We start from the raw sequence: 23,710 nt of genomic DNA on the forward strand, positions 1-23,710 counted from the left end.
CTCATGCTATAGGGAGGGTCTCACGTTTGGAAAGGGAAGGAGTAGGATATCACATTTCATGTTAGAGGTAGGATCTCAGGTTTGGTATTAGAGGCATTGAGATATCACATCTCATGCTATCAGAAGGGTCTCAGGATTGGAATGGGAAGGAGTTGGATATCACATCTCATGCTAAAGGGAGGGTCTCAGGTTTGGAAGGGGAAGGATTTTGATATCACATCTCATGTTATAGGAAGGAAATCAGGTTTGGTATTAGAAGCATTGAGATATCGCATCTCATACTATCGGAAGGATCTCAGGTTTGGTATTAGAGGCATTGAGATATCACATCTCATGCTATCGAAAGGGTATCAGGATTGGATTTGGAAGTAGTTGGATATCCCATCTCATGCTATAGGAAGGGTCTCCGGTTGGAATGGGAAGGAGTTGGATATCACATCTCATGTTATAGGAAGGGTCTCAGGATTGGAATGGGAAATACTTCGATATCACATCTCATGCTATAGGAAGGCTCTCAGGTTTGAAAGGGGAAGGAGTTGGATATCACATTTCATGTTAGAGGTAGGATCTCAGGTTTGTTAGAGGCATTGAGATATCACATCTCACGCTATCAGAAGGGTCTCAGGATTGGAATGGGAAGGAGTTGGATATCACATCTCATGCCAAAGGGAGGGTCTCAGGTTTGGAAGGGGAAGGATTTGGATATCACATCTCGTGTTATAGGAAGGATCTCAGGTTTGGTATTAGAAGAATTGAGATATCACATCTCATGCTATCGGAAGGATCTCAGGTTTAGTATTAGAAGCATTGAGATATCACATCTCAAGCTCTCAGAAGGGTCTCAGGATTGGAATGGGAAGGAGTTGGATATCACATCTCATGTTATAGGAAGGGTCTCAGGATTGGAATGGGAAGGAGTTGGATATCACATCTCATGCTATAGGAAGGTTCTCAGGTTTGGTATAAGCATTGAGATATCACATCTCATGCTATAGGAAGGGTCTCAGGATTGGAATGGGAAGGAGTTGGAAATCACATCTCATGCTATAGGGAGGGTCTCACGTTTGGAAAGGGAAGGAGTAGGATATCACATTTCATGTTAGAGGTAGGATCTCAGGTTTGGTATTAGAGGCATTGAGATATCACATCTCATGCTATCAGAAGGGTCTCAGGATTGGAATGGGAAGGAGTTGGATATCACATCTCATGCTAAAGGGAGGGTCTCAGGTTTGGAAGGGGAAGGATTTGGATATCACATCTCATGCTATAGGAAGGATCTCAGGTTTGGTATTAGAAGCATTGAGATACATCTCATGCTAACGGAAGGGTATCAGGATTGGATTTGGAAGTAGTTGGATATCCCATCTCATGCCAAAGGGAGGGTCTCAGGTTTGGAAGGGGAAGGAGTTGGATACTACATCTCATGTTATAGGAAGGATCTCAGGGTTGGTATCAGCATTGAGATATCACATCTTTGCTATCGGAAGTGTCTCAGGATTGAAATGGAAGGAGTTGGATATCCCATCTCATGTTATAGGACGGGTCTCAGGTTTGGTATTAGAATCATGGAGATATCACATCTCATGCTGTAGGAAGGGTCTAAGGATTGGAATGGGAAGGACTTGGATATCACATCTCATGCTATAGGTAGGCTCTCAGGTTTGGAAAGGGAAGGTGTTGGATATCACATTTCATGTTAGAGGATGGATCTCATTTTTGGTATTAGAGGCATTGAGATATCAGATCTCATGCTATAGGAAGGGTCTCAGGATTGGAATGGGAAGGATTTTGATATCACATCTCATGCTATAGGAAGGGTCTCAGGTTTGGTATAAGCATTGAGATATCACATCTCATGCTATAGGAAGGGTCTCAGGATTGGAATGGGAAGGAGTTGGATATCACATCTCATGTTATAGGACGGGTCTCGGGTTTGTTATTAGAATCATTGAGATATCACATCTCATGCTGTAGGAAGGGTCTCAGGATTGGAATGGGAAGGAGTTGGATATCACATCTCATGCCAAAGGGAGGGTCTCAGGTTTGGAAGGGGAAGGATTTTGATATCACATCTCGTGTTATAGGAAGGATCTCAGATTTGGTATTAGAAGCATTGAGACATCACATCTCATGCTATAGGAAGGGTCTCATTTTGGAATGGGAAGGAATGGGATATCACATCTCATGCTATAGGAAGGGTCTCAGGTTTGGTATAAGCATTGAGATATCACATCTCATGCTATAGGAAGGGTCTCAGGATTGGAATGGGAAGGGGTTGTATATGACATCTCATGCCATAGGAAGGGTCTCAGGTTTGGTATAAGCATTGAGATATCACATCTCTGCTATCGGAAGGGTTTTAGGATTGGAATGGGAAGGAGTTGGATATCCCATATCATGTTATAGGAAGGGTCTCAGTTTTGGTATTAGAAGCATTGAGATATCACATCTCATGCTATAGGAAGAATCTCAGGATTGGAATGGGAAGGACTTGGATATCACATCTCATGCTATAGGGAATGTCTCAAGTTTGATATTAGAAGCATTGAGATAACAAATCTCATGATATGGAAAGGGTCTCAGGATTGGAATGGGAAGGAGTTGGATATCACATCTCATGATAAAGGAAGGGTCTAAGGTTTGGAAGGGGAAGGATTTGGATATCACAACTCATGTTATAGGACGGGTGTCAGGTTTGGTATTAGAAGCATTGAGATAGCAAGTCTCCTGGTATAGGAAGGGTCTCAGAATTGGAATGGGAAGGAGTTGGATATCACATCTTAAGCTATAGGAAGGGTCTCGGGATTGGAATGGGAAGGTGTTTGATATCACATCTCATGCCATAGTATGGGTCTCAGGTTTGGTAGAAGCATTGGGATATCACATCTCATGCTATCGGAAGGGTATCAGGATTGGATTTGGAAGTAGTTGGATATCCCATCTCATGCTATAGGAAGGGTCTCAGGTTGGAATGGGAAGGAGTTGGATATCACATCTCATGTTATAGGAAGGGTCTCAGGATTGGAATGGGAAGGACTTCGATATCACATCTCATGTTATAGGAAGGCTCTCAGGTTTGGAAGGGGAAGGAGTTGGATATCACATTTAATGTTAGAGGTAGGATCTCAGGTTTGGTATTAGAGGCATTGAGATATCACATCTCATGCTATCAGAAGGCTCTCAGGATTAGAATGGGAAGGAGTTGGATATCACATCTCATGCCAAAGGGAGGGTCTCAGGTTTGGAAGGGGAAGTATTTGGATATCACATCTCGTGTTATAGGAAGGATCTCAGGTTTGGTATTAGAAGAATTGAGATATCACATCTCATGTTATCGGAAGGATCTCAGGTTTGGTATTAGAATCATTGAGATATCACATCTCATGCTATCAGAAGGGTCTCAGGATTGGAATGGGAAGGAGTTGGATATCCCATCTCATGTTATAGGAAGGGTCTCAGGATTGGAATGGGAAGGAGTTGGATATCATATCTCATGCTATAGGAAGGGTCTCAGGTTTGGTATAAGCATTGAGATATCACATCTCATGCTATAAGAAGGGTCTCAGGATTGGAATGGGAAGTATTTGGATATCACATCTCATGCTATAGGGAGGGTCTCACGTTTGGAAAGGGAAGGAGTAGGATATCACATTTCATGTTAGAGGTAGGATCTCAGGTTTGGTATTAGAGGCATTGAGATATCACATCTCATGCTATCAGAAGGGTCTCAGGATTGGAATGGGAAGGAGTTGGATATCACATCTCATGCTAAAGGGAGGGTCTCAGGTTTGGAAGGGGAAGGATTTTGATATCACATCTCATGTTATAGGAAGGAAATCAGGTTTGGTATTAGAAGCATTGAGATATCGCATCTCATACTATCGGAAGGATCTCAGGTTTGGTTTTAGAGGCATTGAGATATCACATCTCATGCTATCGAAAGGGTATCAGGATTGGATTTGGAAGTAGTTGGATATCCCATTTCATGCTATAGGAAGGGTCTCAGGTTGGAATGGGAAGGAGTTGGATATCACATCTCATGTTATAGGAAGGATCTCAGGATTGGAATGGGAAATACTTCGATATCACATCTCATGCTATAGGAAGGCTCTCAGGTTTGGAAGGGGAAGGAGTTGGATATCACATTTCATGTTAGAGGTAGGATCTCAGGTTTGTTAGAGGCATTGAGATATCACATCTCATGCTATCAGAAGGGTCTCAGGATTGGAATGGGAAGGAGTTGGATATCACATCTCATGCCAAAGGGAGGGTCTCAGGTTTGGAAGGGGAAGGATTTGGATATCACATCTTGTGTTATAGGAAGGATCTCAGGTTTGGTATTAGAAGAATTGAGATATCACATCTCATGCTATCGGAAGGATCTCAGGTTTGGTATTAGAAGCATTGAGATATCACATCTCATGCTCTCAGAAGGGTCTCAGGATTGGAATGGGAAGGAGTTGGATATCACATCTCATGTTATAGGAAGGGTCTCACGTTTGGAAAGTGAAGGAGTAGGATATCACATTTCATGTTAGAGGTAGGATCTCAGGTTTGGTATTAGAGGCATTGAGATATCACATTTCATGCTATCAGAAGGGTCTCAGGATTGGAATGGGAAGGAGTTGGATATCACATCTCATGTTATAGGAAGGATCTCAGGTTTGGTATTAGAAGCATTGAGATATCACATCTCATGCTATCGGAAGGATCTCAGGTTTGGTATTAGAATCATTGAGACATCACATCTCATGCTATCAGAAGGGTTTCAGGATTGGAATGGGAAGGAGTTGGATAAAAAATCTCATGCTAAAGGGAGGGTCTCAGGTTTGGAAGGGGAAGGATTTGGATATCACATCTCATGTTATAGGAAGGATCTCAGGTTTGGTATTAGAAGCATTGAGATACATCTCATGCTAACGGAAGGGTATCAGGATTGGATTTGGAAGTAGTTGGATATCCCATCTCATGCTATAGGAAGGGTCTCAGGTTGGAATGGGAAGGTGTTGGGTATCACATCTCATGTTATAGGAAGGGTCTCAGGATTGAAATGGGAAATACTTCAATATCACATCTCATGCTTTAGGAAGGCTCTCAGGTTTGGAAGGGGAAGGAGTTGGATATCACATTTCCCATCTCATGCTATAGGAAGGGTCTCAGGTTTGGTATTAGAAGCATTGAGATATCACATCTCATGCTATAGGAAGGGTCTCAGGATTGAAATGGGAAGGAGTTGGATATCACATCTCATGCCATAGGAAGGGTCTCAGGTTTGGTATAAGCATTGAGATATTGCATCTCTGCTATCGGAAGGGTCTCAGGATTGGAATGGGAAGGAGCTGGATATCACATCTCATGCTAAAGGAAGGGTCTCAGGTTTGGAAGGGGAAGGATTTGGATATCACATCTCATGTTATAGGACGGGTCTCAGGTTTGGTATTAGAAGCATTAAGATATCACATCTTATGGTATAGGAAGGGTTTCAGGATTGGAATGGGAAGGAGTTGGATATCATATCTCATGCTATAGGAAGGGTCTCAGGATTGGAATGGGAAGGAGTTTGATATCAAATCTCATGCCATAGGAAGGGTCTCAGGTTTGGTATTAGAAGCATTGAGATATCACATCTCATGCTATAGGAAGTGTCTGAGGATTGGAATGGGAAGGAGTTGGATATCACATCTCATGCTATAGGAACGGTCTCAGGTTTGGTAGAAGCATTGAGATATCACATCTCATGCTATAGGAAGAGTCTCAGGATTGGAATGGGAAGGAGTTGGATATCACGCCTCATGTTAAAGGAAGGGTCTCAGGTTTGGTATTAGAAGCATTGAGATATCACATCTCATGCTATAGTAAGGGTCTCAGGATTGGAATGGGAAGGACTTGGATATCACATCTCATGCTATAGGGAGGGTCTCAAGTTTGATATTAGAAGCATTGAGATAACAAATCTCATGATATGGGAAGGGTCTCAGGATTGGAATGGGAAGGAGTTGGATATCACATCTCATGATAAAGGAAGGGTCTCAGGTTTGGAAGGGGAAGGATTTGGATATCACAACTCATGTTATAGGACGGGTGTCAGGTTTGGTATTAGAAGTATTGAAATAGCAAGTCTCCTGGTATAGGAAGGGTCTCAGAATTGGAATGGGAAGGAGTTGGATATCACATCTCAAGCTATAGGAAGGGTCTCGGGATTGGAATGGGAAGGAGTTTGATATCACATCTCATGCCATAGTATGGGTCTCAGGTTTGGTAGAAGCATTGGGATATCACATCTCATGCTATCGGAAGGGTATCAGGATTGGATTTGGAAGTAGTTGGATATCCCATCTCATGCTATAGGAAGGGTCTCAGGTTGGAATGGGAAGGAGTTGGATATCACATCTCATGTTATAGGAAGGGTCTCAGGATTGGAATGGGAAGGACTTCGATATCACATCTCATGTTATAGGAAGGCTCTCAGGTTTGGAAGGGGAAGGAGTTGGATATCACATTTCATGTTAGATGTAGGATCTCAGGTTTGGTATTAGAGGCATTGAGACATCACATCTTATGCTATCAGAAGGGTCTAAGGATTGGAATGGGAAGGAGTTGGATATCACATCTCACGCTAAAGGGAGGGTCTCTGGTTTGGAAGGGGAAGGATTTGGATATCACATCTCATGTTATAGGAAGGATCTCAGGTTTGGTATTAGAAGCATTGAGATATCACATCTCATGCTATCGGAAGGATCTCAGGTTTGGTATTAGAAGCATTGAGATATCACATCTCATGCTATCAGAAGGGTCTCAGGATTGGAATGGGAAGGAGTTGGATATCACATCTCATGCTAAAGGGAGGGTCTCAGGTTTGGAAGCGGAAGGATTTGGATATCACATCTCATGTTATAGGAAGGATCTCAGGTTTGGTATTAGAAGCATTGAGATATCACATCTCATGCTATAGTAAGGGTCTCAGGATTGGAATGGGAAGGAGTTGGATATCACATCTCATGCCATAGGAAGGGTCTCAGGTTTGGTATAAGCATTGAGATATCACATCTCTGCTATCCGAAGGGTCTCAGGATTGGAATGGGAAGGACTTAGATATCACATCTCATGCTATAGGGAGGGTCTCAGTTTTGATATTAGAAGCATTGAGATATCACATCTCATGCTATCGGAAGGGTCTCAGGATTGGAATGAGAAGGAGCTGGATATCACATCTCATGCTAAAGGAAGGGTCTCAGGTTTGGAAGGGGAAGGATTTGGATATCACATCTCATGTTATAGGACGGGTCTCACGTTTGGTATTAGAAGCATTAAGATATCACATCTCATGGTATAGGAAGGATTTCAGGATTGGAATGGGAAGGAGTTGGATATCATCTCTCATGCTATAGGAAGGGTCTCAGGATTGGATTGGGAAGGAGTTTGATATCAAATCTCATGCCATAGGAAGGGTCTCAGGTTTGGTATTAGAAGCATTGAGATATCACATCTCATGCTATAGGAAGTGTCTGAGGATTGGAATGGGAAGGAGTCGGATATCACATCTCATGCTATAGGAAGGGTCTCAGGTTTGGTAGAATCATTGAGATATCACATCTCATGCTATAGGAAGAGTCTCAGGATTGGAATGGGAAGGAGTTGGAAATCACATCTCATGCTATAGGACGGCTCTCAGGTTTGGAAGGGGAAGGAGTTGGATATCACATTTCATGTTAGAGGTAGGATCTCAGGTTTGGTATTAGAAGCATTGAGACATCACATCTCATGCTATCAGAAGGGTCTCAGGATTGGAATGGGAAGGAGTTGGATATCACATCTCACGCTAAAGGGAGGGTCTCAGGTTTGGAAGGGGAAGGATTTGGATATCACATCTCATGCTAAAGGGAGGGTCTCAGGTTTGGAAGGGGAAGGATTTGGATATCACATCTCATGTTATAGGAAGGATCTCAGGTTTGGTATTAGAAGCATTGAGATATCACATCTCATGCTATAGTAAGGGTCTCAGGATTGGAATGGGAAGGAGTTGGATATCACATCTCATGCTAAAGGAAGGGTGTCAGGTTTGGTAGAAGCATTGAGATATCCCATCTCATGCTATAGGAGGGGTCTCAGGATTGGAATGGGAAGGAGTTGGATATCACATCTCATGCCATAGGAAGGGTCTCAGGTTTGGTATAAGCATTGAGAAATCACATCTCTGCTATCCGAAGGGTCTCAGGATTGGAATGGGAAGGACTTAGATATCACATCTCATGCTATAGGGAGGGTCTCAGTTTTGATATTAGAAGCATTGAGATATCACATCTCATGCTATCGGAAGGGTCTCAGGATTGGAATGAGAAGGAGCTGGATATCACATCGCATGCTAAAGGAAGGGTCTCAGGTTTGGAAGGGGAAGGATTTGGATATCACATCTCATGTTATAGGACGGGTCTCAGGTTTGGTATTAGAAGCATTAAGATATCACATCTCATGGTGTAGGAAGGGTTTCAGGATTGGAATGGGAAGGAGTTGGATATCATATCTCATGCTATAGGAAGGGTCTCAGGATTGGATTGGGAAGGAGTTTGATATCAAATCTCATGCCATAGGAAGGGTCTCAGGTTTGGTATTAGAAGCATTGAGATATCACATCTCATGCTATAGGAAGTGTCTGAGGATTGGAATGGGAAGGAGTCGGATATCACATCTCATGCTATAGAAGGGTCTCAGGTTTGGTAGAAGCATTGAGATATTACATCTCATGCTATAGGAAGAGTCTCAGGATTGGAATGGGAAGGAGTTGGATATCACGTCTCATGTTATAGGAAGGTTCTCAGGTTTGGTAGTAGAAACATTGAGATATCAAATCTCATGCTATAGGAAGGGACGCAGGATTGGAATGGGACGGAGTTTGATATCACATCTCATGCTATAGGAAGGGTCCAGGTTTGGTATTAGAAGCATTGAGATATCGCATCTCATGCTATAGGAAGGGTCTCAGGATTGGAATGGGAAGGAGTTGGATATCATATCTCATGCCATAGGAAGGGTCTCAGTTTTGGTATAAGCATTGAGATATAACATCTCTGCTATCGGAAGTGTCTCAGGATTGGGATGGGAAGGAGTTGGATATCACATCTCATACTATAGGAATGGTCTCAGGTTTGGAACGGGAAGGAGTTGGATATGCCATCTCATGTTATAGGACGGGTCTCAGGTTTGGTATTAGAAGCATTGAGATATCACATCGCATGCTGTAGGAAGGGTTTCAGGTTTGGAATGGGAAGGACTTGGATATCACATCTCATGTCATAGCAAGGATCTCAGGTTTGGTATTAGAAGGATTGAGATATCACATCTCATGCTATAGGCATGGTCTCAGGATTGGAATGGGAAGGAGTTGGATATTACATTCTTGCTATAGGAAGGGTCTCATGTTTGGAATGGGAGGGAGTTGGATACCACATATGCTATAGGAAGGGTCTCAGGTTTGGAACGGGAAGGAGTTGGATATCACATCTCATGTTATAGGAAGGGTCTCAGGTTTGGTATAAGCATTGAGATATCACATCTCTGCTATCGGAAGTGTCTCAGGATTGGAATGGGAAGGAGTTGGATATGCCATCTCAGGCTATAGGAAGGGTCTCAGGTTTGGGATTAGAAGCATTGAGATGTCACATCTCATGCTATAGGAAGGGTCTCAGATTGGAATGGGAAGGAGTTGGATATCACATCTCATGCTATATGAAGGGACTCAGGTTTGGTATTACAAGCATTATGATATTTCATCTCATGCTATAGGAAGGGTCTCAGATTGGAATGGGAAGGATTTGTATACCACATCTCTTGCTATAGGAAGGGCCTCAGGTTTGGTATGAGAAACATTGAGATATCACATCTCATGGTATAGGAAGGGTCTCAGGATTCGAATGGGAAGGAGTTTGATATCACATCTCATGCCATAGGAAGGGTCTCAGGTTTGGTAGAAGCATTGAGATATCACATCTCATGCTATCAGAAGGGTCTCAGGATTGGATTGGGAAGGAGTTGGATATCCCATATCATGCTATAGGAAGGGTCTCAGGTTTGGTATTAGAAGCATTGAGATATCACGTCTCATGCTATAGGAAGGGTCTCAGGATTGGAATGGGAAGGAGTTGGATATCACATTTCATGTTAGAGGTAGGATCTCAGGTTTGTTAGAGGCATTGAGATATCACATCTCATGCTATCAGAAGGGTCTCAGGGTTGGAATGGGAAGGAGTTGGATATCACATCTCATGCCAAAGGGAGGGTCTCAGGTTTGGAAGGGGAAGGATTTGGATATCACATCTCGTGTTATAGGAAGGATCTCAGGTTTGGTATTAGAAGAATTGAGATATCACATCTCATGCTATCGGAAGGATCTCAGGTTTGGTATTAGAAGCATTGAGATATCACATCTCATGCTCTCAAAAGGGTCTCAGGATTGGAATGGGAAGGAGTTGGATATCACATCTCATGCTATAGGAAGGGTCTCAGGATTGGAATGGGAAGGAGTTTTATATGACATCACATGCCATAGGAAGGATCTCAGGTTTGGTATTAGAAGCATTGAGACATCACATCTCATGTTATAGGAAGGGTCTCAGGATTGGAATGGGAAGGAGTTGGATATCACATCTCATGCTATAGGAAGGGTCTCAGGTTTGGTATAAGCATTGAGATATCACATCTCATGCTATAGGAAGGGTCTCAGGATTGGAATGGGAAGGATTTGGATATCACATCTCATGCTATAGGGAGGGTCTCACTTTGGAAAGGGAAGGAGTAGGATATCACATTTCATGTTAGAGGTAGGATCTCAGGTTTGGTATTAGAGGCATTGAGATATCACATCTCATGCTATCAGAAGGGTCTCAGGATTGGAATGGGAAGGAGTTGGATATCACATCTCATGCTAAAGGGAGGGTCTCAGGTTTGGAAGGGGAAGGATTAGGATATCACATCTCATGTTATAGGAAGGATCTCAGGTTTGGTATTAGAAGCATTGAGATATCACATCTCATGCTATCGGAAGGGTATCAGGATTGGATTTGGAAGTAGTTGGATATCCCATCTCATGCTATAGGAAGGTTCTCAGGTTGGAATGGGAAGGTGTTGGGTATCACATCTCATGTTATAGGAAGGGTCTCAGGATTGGAATGGGAAATACTTCGATATCACATCTCATGCTATAGGAAGGCTCTCAGGTTTGGAAGGGGAAGGAGTTGGATATCACATTTCCCATCTCATGCTATAGGAAGGGTCTCAGGTTTGGTATTAGAAGCATTGAGATATCACATCTCATGCTATAGGAAGGGTCTCAGGATTGAAATGGGAAGGAGTTGGATATTACATCTCATGCCATAGGAAGGGTCTCAGGTTTGGTATAAGCATTGAGATATCGCATCTCTGCTATCGGAAGGGCCTCAGGATTGGAATGGGAAGGAGCTGGATATCACATCTCATGCTAAAGGAAGGGTCTCAGGTTTGGAAGGGGAAGGATTTGGATATCACATCTCATGTTATAGGACGGGTCTCAGGTTTGGTATTAGAAGCATTAAGATATCACATCTTATGGTATAGGAAGGGTTTCAGGATTGGAATGGGAAGGAGTTGGATATCATATCTCATGCTATAGGAAGGGTCTCAGGTTTGGTAGAAGCATTGAGATATCACATCTCATGCTATAGGAAGAGTCTCAGGATTGGAATGGGAAGGACTTGGATATCACTTCTCATGCTATAGGGAGGGTCTCAAGTTTGGTATTAGAAGCATTGAGATATCACATCTCATGATATGGGAAGGGTCTCAGGATTGGAATGGGAAGGAGTTGGATATCACATCTCATGATAAAGGAAGGGTCTCAGGTTTGGAAGGGGAAGGATTTGGATATCACAACTCATGTTATAGGACGGGTGCAGGTTTGGTATTAGAAGCATTGAGATAGCAAGTCTCCTGGTATAGGAAGGGTCTCAGAATTGGAATGGGAAGGATTTGGATATCACATCTCAAGCTATAGGAAGGGTCTCGGGATTGGAATGGGAAGGAGTTTGATATCACATCTCATGCCATAGTATGGGTCTCAGGTTTGGTAGAAGCATTGGGATATCACATCTCATGCTATCGGAAGGGTATCAGGATTGGATTTGGAAGTAGTTGGATATCCCATCTCATGCTATAGGAATGGTCTCAGGTTGGAATGGGAAGGTGTTGGGTTTCACATCTCATGTAATAGGAAGGGTCTCAGGATTGGAATGGGAAATACTTCGATATCACATCTCATGCTATAGGAAGGTGTTAGGAAAGATTTCGTAATTGTAGGTAATTTTCCTTCCATGTGGCAACCCCTAAACTTTTTGCTGTTGTTTTTCACCTTGTTCTTGACTTTGCCAGAGAAGTGCAGCCTTCTGCCGCACTCCTCTGGGCTTTCGCTCTTTTCTTACGGGGAAACTGACATGCCCTTAAGACAGTCAGTACCGGGGAATGCTGTTTCCCGTAGTTTCTTTTATCATGTTGCGGCTTTAGTGCAACATGACACAAGAGGGCACTGTAAGCTAAGTTACAGCTCTCTTGGGTCTCTAGCCTTCTACAGGCCCTAGATACTCTTTTAGGATGGTATTTTGATCGGTGCAAGTCATTCAGGGACTGGAATGGTGGCAGCGATCGTTTTGTTTATTTTGAGCTCCTTTTGGCGTTCTGAGCACGTTTTTCGCACTGAACCGAAAATGGTGGCCTGGCTCCCAAAATGGCCAGACCACAAGGCTCCTTTGTCCTGTCCACTGACCGTCTTGCTCCCTTCACCTTCCCCAGGTCGAGCGACCCGGGGCCTTCCTTATTTGGGCATGTACTTTCCCGCGAAACGTGGTTGCTTTCGCGGGCTTCTACATGTCGTTTGTGTGCCTCCAGGGTGTGGGCTGGGATGTCTGGTCCCAATACACATCCTGGGTGCCAGAGAGTCTAGGGTGGTGTGAATGCCTGGGACCACCGTGGTCCGTGATTGGTCCACGTATGGTATGTGTGTTGATGAGCGGATCTCCCATTGGCTCCCCTCCGTTTTGGCGCGAAGGGAACCGTGGATAAGAGGGGGCTGGAAACACCACTACCATGTCGATCTCCTGAGTTCTCACGAACGAAGGAATACAGGAGCCAAGTATCCTGCAACCACGAGGCTGGACCGAGGAATCGCTGGTGACCCGCTGAAGGAATCCTCCTTTGCACTGCTGTCGTCCTGTGAAACCCTTTCCTCCTTTGATCGAACCAGAAGGCCTGTACTGGTGCTTCGACCTTTGGAATAGCAGGAACAGCTATTCCCGGCGACTTCATCATCTCCTGCCAAGTAAGCCTTCGGAAGTGTCTCTGGGCCATCCAGTTGACTGACCAGCTTACAAGGGAGTCCTGCTCTGTAACCGCCGCCAGGTTGTGTTGTATTTCGAGTCCTTGTCACTCTCCCACGCTTCGTACACTTGGCGTTCCCAAGTCTGAAGGGAGGAGTGTACATTTGGCTCGGATACACACGGCCGCTCCGTTGCCCTGCTGTGGTGACAAAACTGTGCAGGTTTCTGCGATTGGGACGTCTTTTTGCTCTACACGACGACGAGGCATTTCCCGACTCTTCTGAACCTGCCAGCTGCTGAAACTAACGTGGAGAAGCCTGGGTCTGCTTGCTTCGGGGACCGGTGAGTAGTATAGCTAGGATCTGGTCGCCCTCCTGCAGTAGCCCATTGCTTTTCCCCGCTGTGTAAAAACAGCACCCTTTTGTCCGTACTCGCGCTCTGCTTCTGCTCGCTGTGGAGGCTGCGCTTGAGTTGCGGAACCTGTTCTCCTTCTGCTGTGCACTAACCCGAACTGCCTGACTTCCTCCGAAGAGCTTCTCCTTTTGCCCGTTGGCACCGGCGTGGCTGGTACTTTGAGCACAAGGCTCCACTCTTCGCAGGGCTCGGACTTCCATCTAGTTAGGTGCCTCTGAAGGCGAACTGAGTCTAAAGCGTTATGGCACTGCCTGTTTTCCTTCCCTTTCAGGTGGACTACACATTTCGTGCATATAACGCTTGCGACTGTCGTATTTGTATATATATTGTGTTGATATGGTATGTGTTGGCTTAGTATTGTGATATTGTGATTTTCTCGCTACGGTCATTATTTTAAAGGCCTTAAAATAAATGTGTATCTATTTTTGATATAACAACTGTTTGGAGTAGTTTGTAAGCGCTCTTGCTTTGTGTGCTCATTGCGGGCTTTCAGTCACCCTCACCCCTCTTGAGACCTAGTCTTGACCGCCGCGATCGCTACCTTGATTGGTCTGGCTCGTCCAGAGGTTACCCTGTTCCAAGTAATTAGGTTGGCCTTCTGAACTTCTGCGCCACCAGGACAGAGTTCAGAAATCCGTCTTAACAAATTGGTGTACAGCGGTGGGATACGACTGAAGGTATCCAGTGTTGCGCACGAACTAAGGCATTTCAGGTTATTCCAACCAGTACACGTAGTGAATTGTTGTAGTATAACTTTAAAAAGGCCATAGTCCTATCAAACAGTATGGAAACAAATACCTTGTTAACTTTAAATGCTTCCAAATCAGAAACATTGAAGAAGATGTGTGCGGAGAGAGGTGTTTCCTCTCAAGGCACTAAATTGGAAATGATCCAAAGAATCGTGGCGTGGCAAGAAGCGCAGCTTGACGCTATAACTTCTGAGGACAGTGCAGAAGGTGGTGGGGCTGCTCTCACTGGTAGAACCAACGGTTCTGCCGCTGCACTGATCCATCGCGACCACGAGGACAGGGAGGATGTGATGTCTAATGTTTCCTCTGCCAGTGCTGATGGGGAGGCTATGCTTGAATTCAAGAAGCAAGAGCTGCGGTTTAGGCAGCAGGAGCTTGAATTCAGCATAGCCAAACTAAAAATCGAACAGGCAGAAAAACAAAAAGACAGGGATCACCAGTTGGAACTGGCCAAGCTTCAGGTTGCAAATGGGTCCAAGGGTCCTGGACATGGGTCTGGGGCTTCCTCTCATCCACGGTTTCCGAAAGATCTGCTCAGTGTGTATGAAGAAAGGAATGACATTATGGACTGGCTGAATGCGTTTGAGTATGCATGCGAGGTTCAAGAAGTTGACAATGCTGATAAGATTGCGTGGTTGCTCAGTAGACTGCCCCATTCTGGCTGTAGTGCCATTATGGAAATGTCAAAGGCTGAGCGAGCTGATTTCGCAATGTTAAAGCAAACTCTCATTTTAAAGTTTGGGAAGACTCCGGCCCAATATTTAAAGCGTTTTCGAGAGTATAAGAAAAAGGAAGGTGGTACTTGGGTATCTTATGTCGCTGAATCCTTGAAAAACTTAACTGGCTGGGTCGAAGGTTATAAGGTTTCTACCTTCGAAGGCATGATAAATCTTGTCATGCTAGAACACATTTTTGCTTCTTCTTCCCCGGAGCTTAAGCAGAATTTGGCCGATTCGAAGGAGATAGATCCTAAGAAGCTGGCCATTGCAGCAGACTTGTGGGTGTCACATCGAGTGTCCCATAAGGACAAAACTCATCCTGGTAAGCAGGAGGAAGGGAAAAAGTCCAAAGATATGGAGGGTGGGGAATCTGCTAAATCTTCTTCCCATAAGGGCCACAAAAAGAAAAACAAGGGTAAGGCACAAGAGAACTCACAGGGTAGTGGAGGTCAGCCTCCGAAACAGAACTCTGGTTACAATAAGCCTCCCTATGTAAACAGACCCACTGGGGCTTGTTTTTCTTGTGGAGCAACTGACCACGTGAAGGGGGATCCCCGTTGTAAGGTTAGACCTTTGGGGGTCCACTCCGCTAATCTGGCCTTCTCCTCCTACGAGGAAGAAGAGATTACAGGAGCATCCTTCTCCTCAGACTCATTTCCCAGCGGAATAGAGGCTGAGGTAGTTTTAGTGTCCCTGGGTTCCTGGGAGCCTAAAGTCGCAGAGGCTTATGCTAGGATTCCGGATAATACCAAGCACTACTTTAAAGACAGTGTGCTGATCAATGGAGTGGATACTCCAGCTCTTAGGGATAATGGGTGCACTGTAGTGGATTCTACCTTGGTAGACTCAGAGGAAGTTGCCAGAGCTACTCTGATGCCCACTAAGTTGGCTGACGGCCCCCTCCGTATGTTTCCAGTAATACCTGTAAATCTTACTTTAAATGGTACAGCAGTCAGGATTCCAGTGAGCACGTTTGGAAAGGGAAGGAGTAGGATATCACATTTCATGTTAGAGGTAGGATCTCAGGTTTGGTATTAGAGGCATTGAGATATCACATCTCATGCTATCAGAAGGGTCTCAGGATTGGAATGGGAAGGAGTTGGATATCACATCTCATGCTAAAGGGAGGGTCTCAGGTTTGGAAGGGGAAGGATTTGGATATCACATCTCATGTTATAGGAAGGATCTCAGGTTTGGTATTAGAAGCATTGAGATATCACATCTCATGTTATAGGAAGGGTCTCAGGATTGGAATGGGAAATACTTCGATATCACATCTCATGCTATAGGAAGGCTCTCAGGTTTGGAAGGGGAAGGAGTTGGATATCACATTTCCCATCTCATGCTATAGGAAGGGTCTCAGGTTTGGTATTAGAAGCATTGAGATATCACATCTCATGCTATAGGAAGGGTCTCAGGATTGAAATGGGAAGGAGTTGGATATTACATCTCATGCCATAGGAAGGGTCTCAGGTTTGGTATAAGCATTGAGATATCGCATCTCTGCTATCGGAAGGGCCTCAGGATTGGAATGGGAAGGAGCTGGATATCACATCTCATGCTAAAGGAAGGGTCTCAGGTTTGGAAGGGGAAGGATTTGGATATCACATCTCATGTTATAGGACGGGTCTCAGGTTTGGTATTAGAAGCATTAAGATATCACATCTTATGGTATAGGAAGGGTTTCAGGATTGGAATGGGAAGGAGTTGGATATCATATCTCATGCTATAGGAAGGGTCTCAGGATTGGAATGGGAAGGAGTTTGATATCAAATCTCATGCCATAGGAAGGGTCTCAGGTTTGGTATTAGAAGCATTGAGATATCACATCTCATGCTATAGGAAGTGTCTGAGGATTGGAATGGGAAGGAGTCGGATATCACATCTCATGCTATAGAAGGGTCTCAGGTTTGGTAGAAGCATTGAGATATTACATCTCATGCTATAGGAAGAGTCTGAGGATTGGAATGGGAAGGAGTTGGATATCACGTCTCATGTTATAGGAAGGTTCTCAGGTTTGGTAGTAGAAACATTGAGATATCAAATCTCATGCTATAGGAAGGGACGCAGGATTGGAATGGGACGGAGTTTGATATCACATCTCATGCTATAGGAAGGGTCCAGGTTTGGTATTAGAAGCATTGAGAAATCGCATCTCATGCTATAGGAAGGGTCTCAGGATTGGAATGGGAAGGAGTTGGATATCATATCTCATGCCATAGGAAGGGTCTCAGGTTTGGTATAAGCATTGGATATAACATCTCTGCTATCGGAAGTGTCTCAGGATTGGGATGGGAAGGAGTTGGATATCACATCTCATACTATAGGAATGGTCTCAGGTTTGGAACGGGAAGGAGTTGGATATGCCATCTCATGTTATAGGACGGGTCTCAGGTTTGGTATTAGAAGCATTGAGATATCACATCGCATGCTGTAGGAAGGGTTTCAGGTTTGGAATGGGAAGGACTTGGATATCACATCTCATGTCATAGCAAGGATCTCAGGTTTGGTATTAGAAGCATTGAGATATCACATCTCATGCTATAGGCATGGTCTCAGGATTGGAATGGGAAGGAGTTGGATATTACATTCTTGCTATAGGAAGGGTCTCATGTTTGGAATGGGAAGGAGTTGGATACCACATATGCTATAGGAAGGGTCTCAGGTTTGGAACGGGAAGGAGTTGGATATCACATCTCATGTTATAGGAAGGGTCTCAGGTTTGGTATAAGCATTGAGATATCACATCTCTGCTATCGGAAGTGTCTCAGGATTGGAATGGGAAGGAGTTGGATATGCCATCTCAGGCTATAGGAAGGGTCTCAGGTTTGGTATTAGAAGCATTGAGATGTCACATCTCATGCTATAGGAAGGGTCTCAGATTGGAATGGGAAGGAGTTGGATATCACATCTCATGCTATATGAAGGGACTCAGGTTTGGTATTACAAGCATTATGATATTTCATCTCATGCTATAGGAAGGGTCTCAGATTGGAATGGGAAGGATTTGTATACCACATCTCTTGCTATAGGAAGGGCCTCAGGTTTGGTATGAGAAACATTGAGATATCACATCTCATGGTATAGGAAGGGTCTCAGGATTCGAATGGGAAGGAGTTTGATATCACATCTCATGCCATAGGAAGGGTCTCAGGTTTGGTAGAAGCATTGAGATATCACATCTCATGCTATCAGAAGGGTCTCAGGATTGGATTGGGAAGGAGTTGGATATCCCATATCATGCTATAGGAAGTGTCTCAGGTTTGGTATTAGAAGCATTGAGATATCACGTCTCATGCTATAGGAAGGGTCTCAGGATTGGAATGGGAAGGAGTTGGATATCACATCTCATGCCAAAGGGAGGGTCTCAGGTTTGGAAGGGGAAGGATTTGGATATCACATCTCGTGTTATAGGAAGGATCTCAGGTTTGGTATTAGAAGAATTGAGATATCACATCTCATGCTATCGGAAGGATCTCAGGTTTGGTATTAGAAGCATTGAGATATCACATCTCATGCTCTCAGAAGGGTCTCAGGATTGGAATGGGAAGGAGTTGGATATCACATCTCATGCTATAGGAAGGGTCTCAGGATTGGAATGGGAAGGAGTTTTATATGACATCAGATGCCATAGGAAGGATCTCAGGTTTGGTATTAGAAGCATTGAGACATCACATCTCATGTTATAGGAAGGGTCTCAGGATTGGAATGGGAAGGAGTTGGATATCACATCTCATGCTATAGGAAGGGTCTCAGGTTTGGTATAAGCATTGAGATATCACATCTCATGCTATAGGAAGGGTCTCAGGATTGGAATGGGAAGGATTTGGATATCACATCTCATGCTATAGGGAGGGTCTCACGTTTGGAAAGGGAAGGAGTAGGATATCACATTTCATGTTAGAGGTAGGATCTCAGGTTTGGTATTAGAGGCATTGAGATATCACATCTCATGCTATCAGAAGGGTCTCAGGATTGGAATGGGAAGGAGTTGGATATCACATCTCATGCTAAAGGGAGGGTCTCAGGTTTGGAAGGGGAAGGATTTGGATATCACATCTCATGTTATAGGAAGGATCTCAGGTTTGGTATTAGAAGCATTGAGATATCACATCTCATGCTATCGGAAGGGTATCAGGATTGGATTTGGAAGTAGTTGGATATCCCATCTCATGCTATAGGAAGGTTCTCAGGTTGGAATGGGAAGGTGTTGGGTATCACATCTCATGTTATAGGAAGGGTCTCAGGATTGGAATGGGAAATACTTCGATATCATATCTCATGCTATAGGAAGGCTCTCAGGTTTGGAAGGGGAAGGAGTTGGATATCACATTTCCCATCTCATGCTATAGGAAGGGTCTCAGGTTTGGTATTAGAAGCATTGAGATATCACATCTCATGCTATAGGAAGGGTCTCAGGATTGAAATGGGAAGGAGTTGGATATTACATCTCATGCCATAGGAAGGGTCTCAGGTTTGGTATAAGCATTGAGATATCGCATCTCTGCTATCGGAAGGGCCTCAGGATTGGAATGGGAAGGAGCTGGATATCACATCTCATGCTAAAGGAAGGGTCTCAGGTTTGGAAGGGGAAGGATTTGGATATCACATCTCATGTTATAGGACGGGTCTCAGGTTTGGTATTAGAAGCATTAAGATATCACATCTTATGGTATAGGAAGGGTTTCAGGATTGGAATGGGAAGGAGTTGGATATCATATCTCATGCTATAGGAAGGGTCTCAGGATTGGAATGGGAAGGAGTTTGATATCAAATCTCATGCCATAGGAAGGGTCTCAGGTTTGGTATTAGAAGCATTGAGATATCACATCTCATGCTATAGGAAGTGTCTGAGGATTGGAATGGGAAGGAGTTCGATATCACATCTCATGCTATAGGAAGGGTCTCAGGTTTTGTAGAAGCTTTGAGATATCACATCTCATGCTATAGGAAGAGTCTCAGGATTGGAATGGGAAGGACTTGGATATCACTTCTCATGCTATAGGGAGGGTCTCAAGTTTGGTATTAGAAGCATTGAGATATCACATCTCATGATATGGGAAGGGTCTCAGGATTGGAATGGGAAGGAGTTGGATATCACATCTCATGATAAAGGAAGGGTCTCAGGTTTGGAAGGGGAAGGATTTGGATATCACAACTCATGTTATAGGACGGGTGCAGGTTTGGTATTAGAAGCATTGAGATAGCAAGTCTCCTGGTATAGGAAGGGTCTCAGAATTGGAATGGGAAGGATTTGGATATCACATCTCAAGCTATAGGAAGGGTCTCGGGATTGGAATGGGAAGGAGTTTGATATCACATCTCATGCCATAGTATGGGTCTCAGGTTTGGTAGAAGCATTGGGATATCACATCTCATGCTATCGGAAGGGTATCAGGTTTGGATTTGGAAGTAGTTGGATATCCCATCTCATGCTATAGGAATGGTCTCAGGTTGGAATGGGAAGGTGTTGGGTTTCACATCTCATGTAATAGGAAGGGTCTCAGGATTGGAATGGGAAATAATTCGATATCACATCTCATGCTATAGGAAGGTGTTAGGAAAGATTTCGTAATTGTAGGTAATTTTCCTTCCATGTGGCAACCCCTAAACTTTTTGCTGTTGTTTTTCACCTTGTTCTTGACTTTGCCAGAGAAGTGCAGCCTTCTGCCGCACTCCTCTGGGCTTTCGCTCTTTTCTTACGGGGAAACTGACATGCCCTTAAGACAGTCAGTACCGGGGAACGCTGTTTCCCGTAGTTTCTTTTATCATGTTGCGGCTTTAGTGCAACATGACACAAGAGGGCACTGTAAGCTAAGTTACAGCTCTCTTGGGTCTCTAGCCTTCTACATGCCCTAGATACTCTTTTAGGATGGTATTTTGATCGGTGCAAGTCATTCAGGGACTGGAATGGTGGCAGCGATCGTTTTGTTTATTTTGAGCTCCTTTTGGCGTTCTGAGCACGTTTTTCGCACTGAACCGAAAATGGTGGCCTGGCTCCCAAAATGGCCAGACCACAAGGCTCCTTTGTCCTGTCCACTGACCGTCTTGCTCCCTTCACCTTCCCCAGGTCGAGCGACCCGGGGCCTTCCTTATTTGGGCATGTACTTTCCCGCGAAACGTGGTTGCTTTCGCTGGCTTCTACATGTCGTTTGTGTGCCTCCAGGGTGTGGGCTGGGATGTCTGGTCCCAATACACATCCTGGGTGCCAGAGAGTCTAGGGTGGTGTGAATGCCTGGGACCACCGTGGTCCGTGATTGGTCCACGTATGGTATGTGTGTTGATGAGCGGATCTCCCATTGGCTCCCCTCCGTTTTGGCGCGAAGGGAACCGTGGATAAGAGGGGGCTGGAAACACCACTACCATGTCGATCTCCTGAGTTCTCACGAACGAAGGAATACAGGAGCCAAGTATCCTGCAACCACGAGGCTGGACCGAGGAATCGCTGGTGACCCGCTGAAGGAATCCTCCTTTGCACTGCTGTCGTCCTGTGAAACCCTTTCCTCCTTTGATCGAACCAGAAGGCCTGTACTGGTGCTTCGACCTTTGGAATAGCAGGAACAGCTATTCCTGGCGACTTCATCATCTCCTGCCAAGTAAGCCTTCGGAAGTGTCTCTGGGCCATCCAGTTGACTGACCAGCTTACAAGGGAGTCCTGCTCTGTAACCGCCGCCAGGTTGTGTTGTATTTCGAGTCCTTGTCACTCTCCCACGCTTCGTACACTTGGCGTTCCCAAGTCTGAAGGGAGGAGTGTACATTTGGCTCGGATACACACGGCCGCTCCGTTGCCCTGCTGTGGTGACAAAACTGTGCAGGTTTCTGCGATTGGGACGTCTTTTTGCTCTACACGACGACGAGGCATTTCCCGACTCTTCTGAACCTGCCAGCTGCTGAAACTAACGTGGAGAAGCCTGGGTCTGCTTGCTTCGGGGACCGGTGAGTAGTATAGCTAGGATCTGGTCGCCCTCCTGCAGTAGCCCATTGCTTTTCCCCGCTGTGTAAAAACAGCACCCTTTTGTCCGTACTCGCGCTCTGCTTCTGCTCGCTGTGGAGGCTGCGCTTGAGTTGCGGAACCTGTTCTCCTTCTGCTGTGCACTAACCCGAACTGCCTGACTTCCTCCGAAGAGCTTCTCCTTTTGCCCGTTGGCACCGGCGTGGCTGGTACTTTGAGCACAAGGCTCCACTCTTCGCAGGGCTCGGACTTCCATCTAGTTAGGTGCCTCTGAAGGCGAACTGAGTCTAAAGCGTTATCGCACTGCCTGTTTTCCTTCCCTTTCAGGTGGACTACACATTTCGTGCATATAACGCTTGCGACTGTCGTATTTGTATATATATTGTGTTGATATGGTATGTGTTGGCTTAGTATTGTGATATTGTGATTTTCTCGCTACGGTCATTATTTTAAAGGCCTTAAAATAAATGTGTATCTATTTTTGATATAACAACTGTTTGGAGTAGTTTGTAAGCGCTCTTGCTTTGTGTGCTCATTGCGGGCTTTCAGTCACCCTCACCCCTCTTGAGACCTAGTCTTGACCGCCGCGATCGCTACCTTGATTGGTCTGGCTCGTCCAGAGGTTACCCTGTTCCAAGTAATTAGGTTGGCCTTCTGAACTTCTGCGCCACCAGGACAGAGTTCAGAAATCCGTCTTAACAAATTGGTGTACAGCGGTGGGATACGACTGAAGGTATCCAGTGTTGCGCACGAACTAAGGCATTTCAGGTTATTCCAACCAGTACACGTAGTGAATTGTTGTAGTATAACTTTAAAAAGGCCATAGTCCTATCAAACAGTATGGAAACAAATACCTTGTTAACTTTAAATGCTTCCAAATCAGAAACATTGAAGAAGATGTGTGCGGAGAGAGGTGTTTCCTCTCAAGGCACTAAATTGGAAATGATCCAAAGAATCGTGGCGTGGCAAGAAGCGCAGCTTGACGCTATAACTTGTGAGGACAGTGCAGAAGGTGGTGGGGCTGCTCTCACTGGTAGAACCAACGGTTCTGCCGCTGCACTGATCCATCGCGACCACGAGGACAGGGAGGATGTGATGTCTAATGTTTCCTCTGCCAGTGCTGATGGGGAGGCTATGCTTGAATTCAAGAAGCAAGAGCTGCGGTTTAGGCAGCAGGAGCTTGAATTCAGCATAGCCAAACTAAAAATCGAACAGGCAGAAAAACAAAAAGACAGGGATCACCAGTTGGAACTGGCCAAGCTTCAGGTTGCAAATGGGTCCAAGGGTCCTGGACATGGATCTGGGGCTTCCTCTCATCCACGGTTTCCGAAAGATCTGCTCAGTGTGTATGAAGAAAGGAATGACATTATGGACTGGCTGAATGCGTTTGAGTATGCATGCGAGGTTCAAGAAGTTGACAATGCTGATAAGATTGCGTGGTTGCTCAGTAGACTGCCCCATTCTGGCTGTAGTGCCATTATGGAAATGTCAAAGGCTGAGCGAGCTGATTTCGCAATGTTAAAGCAAACTCTCATTTTA

This window comes from Ambystoma mexicanum, chromosome 14, assembly GCF_040938575.1.
Source record: "Ambystoma mexicanum isolate Mex_15411 chromosome 14, UKY_AmexF1_1, whole genome shotgun sequence".
NCBI lineage: Eukaryota > Metazoa > Chordata > Amphibia > Caudata > Ambystomatidae > Ambystoma > Ambystoma mexicanum.